The following is an 8,447-nucleotide window of genomic DNA, read 5'->3' on the forward strand; positions in this document are numbered from 1 at the left end:
TGGCTTGGGGTTAGAAGCTGTTAAGAAGTCCGTTTAGTATTCAATACTTTTGGCCAGATTTACTTAGCAAGCATAGGCAACAGAGCATAGTTAAGGCCTTTAATTTTCAGTAGGGTATAAAACATGCAATGGACAAAGGCCATGTTGTATTCTTTCACATAGCACTCATAGCATGCTGATTATGTTCCTTCACAATCCATTTGTTCTGAAACACAACAGGAACAACATCAAAGCCACTGAAACGAGGCAACTGTTGTTTCCATGACAATCCCACAGAATAAAACCCATTATGGAACACGTTTCTGGCACTTTACGGAGAGTTCATGCAATGCACCTTACACCCAAACTGAACGAGGTATGACTTCATAAAGTGTAATATTTGTAAGAGCGAGAGAGTGACATGGATAGAGAGAAAGCTTGACAAGGACATATACAGGTGATAACAGCAAGGGAGTGTGTATGTGTGTGTGCCTGTGCGTATAAGTGCCCTGTGAGAGAGCCCCCTCCCTGCTTTTCCCTGAGCTCCCAGTGCTCTCCAATCCAATCAAGCCTACATGTCCACCTCCACATTAATTAGACCTGACTGTGCCTGAATCCTTCACCTGCCTGACCTGCATTTAATTGAGACAGGAAGTCCCCCCTGACTGTATTTAAGATATACATACCATAGCCCCACAGGCAAGAATATATCTAAAAGGTGTTTTTTTTTTCATCTCAAAGAAAAGGAATTCCTGATGACTACTGTACTCGGTATCCCCTTCCAGCTGAGAAGTCTTACTTTGCATGAACACTCTCTTCATTGCTCAGCATCTTAATCGTCTGTATCTTCCAGCTATCGTTCATTGATGTATCATTCAATGGGTATTACATTTTTTTGTGCTGTATAACAACATCATTCATAGCTATGTTCTATTCCTTTATTGTTTGATGGCCTGGAGTTAGAGTGCCAGAGTGAATGTAATATCTTCAATAGATGAGTGTATCTTCCAAATGGAACTGTATGTTGACATCTTCCATTTGCCTTATGTGTTTTCCCAGCATGGAGCAGAGGTGGAGTGAGACCGCCTTTATCTGTCTCACACGTGTGCCGTCGCGGGAACTTCAGAACACACTATGTCACTTCTCATTGTCTGTGCGTTTGTTTCAGTCATGCAGAGCCATCAATATGAGTTAAAACTTTAATTTCCCCATGTTATTTCTCCCCCGCATTATGTCTTATTCCATAGACCTACAAGACACTTTAAATTGAGATTAACACTGCATGTATTGAGCTCAGTGGAAATCGATATATATTCAAGAGGGCTGTGCAGTATTGTTACTTAAGGAATCCTAGAGGACTGTGCATTGTCCGTGAAATGTATTCATTAATGCGCGTTATAGTTACTTAAATCTGTTGCGGCCTCCCTTGCCCCAGCAGTGCTAGAGGGAATTTAAAATGGACCTTTTGGGATTACAAACGGTACAAGCGGAATTAGATTATTTCAGTTTGAGGCTAATGATAACAAAGTATGTTGTTTGATTAATTAATTTCTCCAAATTGGTGAGGCAGCAGGCATCATAAAAGAGTAATTTCCTCCTCTTTTTACAATCCCTCTATGAGGACATGTGGCGCCTGTCAGGCAAAGAGGGTTACGTCTCACTGTTAAACGCTCGTCCTGTAGAGGGAAGGCCTGACGGACGATCTGGAGGTGCTGGGTCATGGGTAAGACTGCCAATGAAAGCAGCAGAGACTAGAGTGTTTCCACTGCACAGTTGGCGAACCCGTGGTCACCTGTGACTGGCCCTTTAAATGGAGCGTGGGAAACTAAAGTACTGCGTCTCAATGGTCCAAAGTGCCTTCTTTCCGGCATAGCCAAAGACACAACACTGTATACCACGGGTTTGACAAAACATTCATTTTGACTGCTCTAATTACATTGGTAACCAGTTTATAACAGCAATAAGGCACATTGGGGTGCCTGTTTGTGAGTATAACTGCTTATACCAATAGGTCTAGGCTTTTATGACGCATGCGTGGTATACTTAAGCAATAAGGCACGAGGGGGTGTGGTATATGGCCAATTTCCCACGGCTAAGGGCAGTTCCTTTCTCCGCACGATGCAATGTGGAGTGCCTGGATACAGCCCTTAGCCGTAGTTTAAGCAGTTATACTCACAAACAGGCAACACTATGAGCATCTGGTCGTAGTGGGAAAGAAGACCAAAAAAAGTTATTTCAGGGAACCTTCTTTCATCTGTCCAATTCTTTAAGGTTAGTTTGGATAAAGGCAATGAGCTGAAGAAAGGAAGGCACTTTGAACCATTGAGACGCAGTACTTTAGTTTCCCACGCTCCATTTAAAGGGCCAGTCACAGGTGACCACGGGTTCGCCAACTGTGCAGGGGAAACACTCTAGTCTCTGCTGCTTTCATTGGCAGTCTTACCCATGACCCAGCACCTCCAGATCGTCCCTCAGGCCTTCCCTCTACAGGACGAGCGTTTAACAGTGAGACGTAACCCTCTTTGCCTGACAGGTGGCACATGTCCTCATAGAGGGATTGTAAAAAGAGGAGGAAATTACTCTTTTATGATGCCTGCTGCCTCACCGATCTGGAGAAATTAATTAATCAAACAACATACTTTGTTATCATTAGCCTCAAACTGAAATAATCTAATTCCGCTGTTATCTTCCGAATAAACTCTTATAGACCTAGTAATATGTTACATCAATAGCAGTCAATATTAATCGTCATCTTAATTCAGTCTCATCTGAAAGTTATAAATTCTTAGTTATCTGCACGAACCCTGGCTAACAAGTTAAATCATCAATACAAAATTGGGTTTAATTATTTGTTAACTAAATACCTAACTAATCACACAGAATTACACATACACATATTTAAATCATAACTTGATTACAAATTACGTCATGAAGGAAAACGTCCCTAGCAGGCGGAACAGATATGACAGCTGGTTACACAAAAGAAAAGGGGCTGGGTTTGAGTGAAAGAGCGGGAAGACTGAGGAACAAAGGGCGAAGCTGTGCTATCGTAAATACAGTATCTTATGCATTCTAAATTACCGCCCATTTGGAAAAGGAAAATGCAATAAATATTTACTCTGAGCTGCGCTTCGGTAGGTTGGTGGTAGATGAAAGGCCGTGTTGCCCAACCGAGTCCTTCATCCTTTGAAGAATGTCTCTGCTGGGAAATTGAATATGTTGTAGTAACGTTGTTGGGTGGTAGACAGGATACTCTGTCTGTTCCTTCCTAACCCTCGTTTGCAGTGGCTGTTGCTAACTTAACGGCTAGGAGGTATCGCTTCTGTAGTGAATAAGAGTTCAAAGTTCATACCATTCACAACCAAAGCTCACTCTGATGTTGGCTTTGTTCTGTAGTTATTATCTGAACCATTCTGACATCGGACCGTTGTCCTCACGTCCTCAGAACAGGAGGGTATATTGTCGTCAAGGGCTTATATAGGAAGGGAGAGGAGGGCGTGTTTGAAAAGTTTTATAGCACATGTCCCTTCACAGGGGCGGGCCACTGATAGGGCTCTGCTCAATCTTATGAAAACCCAAATCTCACATTTTAGAAGCTAAAATCACATTTCATCCCATCACGAATAATTTCATATTCAAACATATAAACTGAGCAACAATTCCATATGAATCCGATAACTCTGATGTGTAGACTTTCCCCTGTAGAGTTTATGTCATCTTATCATTGATGAGAATGTCTCAGATGACAACCGAACTGACATCATATTCATTAAGTACCACCGCATATGTTCAATTGGTCGGATTACCAGAATATAGTTAATTCCCCCCACCTTCTGATGTTCCCAGAATCTCTATGTTAACCAAGGGGTTTGCAAATGTAACATCAGTAGGGTAGAGAGAGGAAAAAGGGGGAAAGAGGTATTTATGACTGTCATAAATCTACCCCCAGGCCAACGTCATGACAACAGCCTGATATACCACGGCTGTCAGCCAATCAGAATCCAGGGCTCGAACTACCCAGCTTATAATTGTCTTTGAAGCATAGGGTCTCTGTGGGCTTGCTTTGGCTCTTCCCACTAGATCTCTAAAATAGCACTGGTTGGAGGACATTTAAATATTTGATACTATTGAGAAATTAGGAGATTTCTTTTAAAACCTGTATCAGTCTATGCATGCATCCTAAGAGGACTCACGTTACATTGCCACACTGAATTCTTTGTTTGATTTTTACACTGATATGCTGTCTCTTTGGGTTTTATAGATAATTATACGGTGAAATATGATAAGAGCAAACCATGAATAGCATCGAGGTTACAGGTTTAGCTCTGAATACTTTCCCAAAACCTGGAGGGAAACTTTGAACCAAAACGTTACATTTTAATAATCATCTGGCAAGCTTTATATCTAATTATCAGACAAAAATAGTGTCATGAGTGTGCACAGGAGACAGTCATTGTCAGGTTTGAGTTATTTACTGAACATTCCCTGTTACTTTGCATTCCAAGTACTGCCCACTCCGGGTTATATCCAATGAATGGCATTCATGTTCCTCCATTTTAAAGGGATTTCCAAATTAAATGTATTCACACAAAATGTACCTTAACTCAATATTATACTTTTTTATACTTGTCAGGATGCTAAACTAAAATTGTGAGTCTATTTTCAGTTTAATAGCAGTAACATTCCGACATAAGTTTCAAAGTAAAGTTAAAGTCCCAACATTCAACTTTTCCCGCAATTGTCTTTTTCACTGTCATTATTATTATTATTATTTATTTTGTTTTGTTATTATAATTTATATATTTTTTTACTGGTATCTGACTGGTCGTCCATACCAGGTGGTAACTTTTGGTGACTCTGTAGACCTAGGGGTTGCTGGTGTGGTTGGAGGATTACCAGTGTGGATTGCTTCCAACTTAGGTTCTGGGATAGCGGTTGGTGGACGTTTCACTAGAACATCAGTCTTGCCTTGTGGGGTTTCCATTGTGTGGCGTTTGTCCTCTGAAGTGACTTGGAGGTGCCTACAGTTTGTCCTGAACTCCTCATGCTCCGTTCCTACAATGTATGATCTGGGCTGTTCAACTTGACCTTTCACTGTTGCTGTGGTCATCCAGCCTTTGCCTTGGTCGAGCTTCAAATGCACAGAGTCACCTGGCTGTAGTGGTGGGAGGGTTCTAGCTCTGTGACACCTGTTGTAGTAGGTCCTGTAGAATGATTTTGCCTCAGAATTGTGCTTAGTAACCTTGTCCAAGTCTGGCCATCTAGGTTTTAGGTTCTTTGCCAGGGTTGGGAGCGATGTGAATACTTGTGCTTGGCTACAACCTGTAGCCACAATCAGTGTCTCTCTGTAGGTAAGGAGAGCGAGAAAGGGGTCTTCTTACTATAAGATTTTCTTAGCCGCCTAGACAGCTCTCCCGGCTTCTTCATTAGCTTGTGGGAAGTGAGGGCTTGAGGTCACGTGATTGAAGCCATACTCTTCCTTGAAGGACTGGAACTCGGAAGACGTGAATGCTTTGCGTTATCGGACACCAAGAGCTCTGCAATTCTAAAATGTGCAAACAGGCTCTTCAGCTTCCCTCTTTTGCTTGATGTGTCTGGCATGTGTACGACTTCTATGAATCTTGAGAATTATGAGAATTATTCAACAACAACCAGGTACTGCTGTCTGTCAACCTCTCGGGTGCAATGCATTATCAAGGTCTGTCAGGCAACTCAGTTGTTATCAACGATTCTTTGAGTTGCATTGGCTTGGTAGCCTAACACTGCTTGCACTGGCTCACTTTGTCCTTTATGTCCATGCTGATCTCTGGCCACCTCACTGAGAGTCGAGCATGTTCTATGCACTTTGTGAGGCCCTGGTGACCCTCATTGATCTAGCTGAAGACTTCACTTCTCAGGACTTTTGGAATCACAATTCTCTCCGCGCAGCAGTAGTCCATTTGATTCACTTAGTAGCCCTTGTTCACTAAAGTGGGTAACTGTCTCAGGCTCTGTTTTGAAGTGTTGCGGCCATCCATGCCTTGTGTACTTTAATACTGTCTGTATTTTGTTGTCTTCTCCACTTGCTTGTGTTATCTGGTGAAGCCTATTTTGATGAAACTGGTCTGTGCTCGTTCACTGCTGCAACAAAGGCCGCAACTTCATCCTCCAGGTCTGAGCTCTCCTGGCGGGCCGATGGGTGTCTTGTCAGTGTGTCGGCAATGAGCAGTGTCTTGCCAAGGGTATATTCAGCTTTAGGGCTGAACCTCATAATTCTGATAAGCAGCCGCTTGCAGCACAGAGGGACTTCATTCAGGTTTTTGTAGTTAAACAATGGCACCAACAGTGTGTGGTCCGTATGCAGTTTGAATGGATACAGGCCACACAGATAACGTGAGAACTTCTCACAAGCCCAAACCGATGCCAAGCACTCCTCCATCTGGGTATATATTCTCTGCTGGAGTAAGGGTTCATGAGCAGAAGGCTACGGGCAGCATTTCCCTTCATGCTCTTGCAACAGTACTACTCCAATGCCGTAACCGCTGGTGTTGTCACTCATGACTGTGGTTCTCATAACATTGTAGAATGCTAGTACTGGCGCTGATACAAGCATGCCCTTTACTTTTCTAAAGGCCTCGTCTTGGCTTCTCCCCCACGACCAGACGATATTTTGCATCAGAAGATTATTGATGGGCTGCAGCTCTGAGGAACTATTTTGTAAGTATCTGCATAGATAGATAATCATGACAAGTATAAGTTGAAGTTGCTGGTCCATTATGATATATAACAAGGCAATTAGAAATGCCAGATGGGCTCATTTTTCTAACTTGATCACAAATAATCAGAATAAATTGAGAGTGCTCTTCTCGGCCATTGAGTGCCTGTTAAATCCTACCCCCGCTAACCTACTGTATGTGAACTTTCCTACACATCTAAATGTGATGAGTTTGTAGCATATTTTAGATATAAAATAACAAACATTAGGCTGAATATGAGTCAAGCAAGACCCAATGAGAAGTTTGATGATATATGCCCTAGCCTACCATGCAAAGGCACTATGGATTTATTTTGCATGGTTGACACAGACATGCTCAGGAAAGTGATATCATCACTTAAGCCTTCTACCTACCTTCTCGATCCTATCCCCACTACCTTCTTCAAAACAGTTTTTAAGTGCAAATCTGAAGAAGTGCAAGCTAATGTTAATCAATCCCTGTTCACAGGCACTTTCCCCACTGCACTAAAAACTGCTATATTGAAAAATTGTGATATGAGGTATTATGTATATTGTCCATTGTGATTCTTCAGCTCATAGAAATTTATGGCCGATCCGCCACCTTCCATTGTTAAGCAAAATTTTGGAGAAATTGGTTTTCAAAACACATTTTTAAGTGCCAACTGTATTTAAAAGTTCTATCTGGTTTTCGGGTCCACCACAGCACAGAGGCAGCTTTAGTTAAGGTGGTAAATGATCTTAGAGCCAACACAGATGCCAAACAGTTCCATGTCCTTGTTCTCTTGGATTTAAGTCCTGCATTCGACACTGTTGACCATGATGTTCTTCTGGACAGACTGGAGAGGTGGGTTGGGCCTCTCCGGTCCATTTCTAAATTGGTTTAGGACCTATTTAACCTGTCAAGAGTTTTTTGTCACCCTTTTTGAACATAACTCAGATAAAATACATATCACATGTGGCATTCCACAAGTTTTGGTTTTGGGTCCGGTACTGTTCAGTTTAGAACTGTTACCCATTGGCAGCATGATCAGAAAGAACAGCATTGATTTTCACTGCTACGCAGATGAACCACAACTTAACATTTCCTTGTCACCAGAGGATTTTAGCTCCACGGATAAACTATTAGACTGTATCAGTGATTTCAATTCTTTGGTGGCTCACAACTTCCTCCAGCTAAATCAAAACAAGACCGAGGCACTTACTGTTGAAGCCAAAGCACATTTTAATTAATGGGCAATAAAGGTAAAAAGGTAAAAAACGTAGGTGTTATTTTAGATTCTAAACTTAACTTCGAATCACACATCAGGAATGTGAAAAAATCGCTTTTACCACCTGAGGAACATTGCCAAGGTGTGGTCGTTTCTCTCTCAGGATGAAACAGAGAGACTCGCCCACGCTTTTATTACAAGCAGGCTTGACTACTGTAATGCTCTCCTGTCTGGTCTACCCAAAAAAGCCATTGGTAAAATGCAAAACATACAGAATGCTGCAGCACGGGTCATGGCCAAGATCAGACGGAAAGCACACATTACACCAGTTTTGACGTGTCTGCACTGGCTGCCTGTGAGTTTTATAATACATTTGAATATTATTCGATTGGTTTTTAAATCAATCCATGATTGTGCACCCCTGTACATGTCAGACATGGTTTTAAATGATGTGCCCATTAGGTCTCTCAGGTCCTCGGGCACTGGCCTTTCAAATATCCCATAGCCTAGGACCAAGAGGCATGGAGAGGCAGCCTTTAGTTACC

This window comes from Oncorhynchus tshawytscha, linkage group LG02, assembly GCF_018296145.1.
Source record: "Oncorhynchus tshawytscha isolate Ot180627B linkage group LG02, Otsh_v2.0, whole genome shotgun sequence".
Taxonomy (NCBI): Eukaryota; Metazoa; Chordata; class Actinopteri; order Salmoniformes; family Salmonidae; genus Oncorhynchus; species Oncorhynchus tshawytscha.